Raw genomic sequence first — 538 nt, 5'->3', positions numbered from 1 at the left:
TCAGCAGTCTGCCATGCTCTGCCAACCTTGGGATTTACAATGGACTTAAGTTAATGGCCTGCCATGTGGTTTAGTAATATTGGGACTGTGCATTTTTACTTGTCAACCTTGGGCTTGTCCCAGTCAGTTGCACGGATCCAGGTGAGGAGAGGAAATCAGGCATGCCCAATGCAGCAGGGCAGGAGAGCAGGAGAAAGGAGATTAAAAGGCCTAGGAATCTGGACAGAGGAGGAGTCAGCCGCAGTGACACAGGTAAGGGTGGTACAAGAGGTTTCCAACAGGGAGACAAACTTGTCTGTCGGTTTGTCCTACCATGGTGACGTGTTGATGTGAGTTTTTAGGCTGAGCTACTGGTGTTTCTAACACAGCAGGATGCACATGGTGCACAGGTATCATCCCAGCTTACAAACTGAGGCACACTAGGAAGAAGGAAGAGGCCATTGACTTCTCAAATAATTGGCCAGGGAAAACCTTATGAATAGCAAAGAAACACTGTTTGATACATTACCACGCAACTTTATGAATAGTCTGGTTAGGT

Source organism: Orycteropus afer, unplaced genomic scaffold (assembly GCF_000298275.1).
Source record: "Orycteropus afer afer isolate SDZICR_OR568_19922 unplaced genomic scaffold, OryAfe1.0 scaffold00301, whole genome shotgun sequence".
NCBI classification, from domain to species: Eukaryota; Metazoa; Chordata; class Mammalia; order Tubulidentata; family Orycteropodidae; genus Orycteropus; species Orycteropus afer.
The sequence above is the reverse complement of the archived record's forward strand: the minus strand, read 5'-3'. Positions refer to the sequence as shown.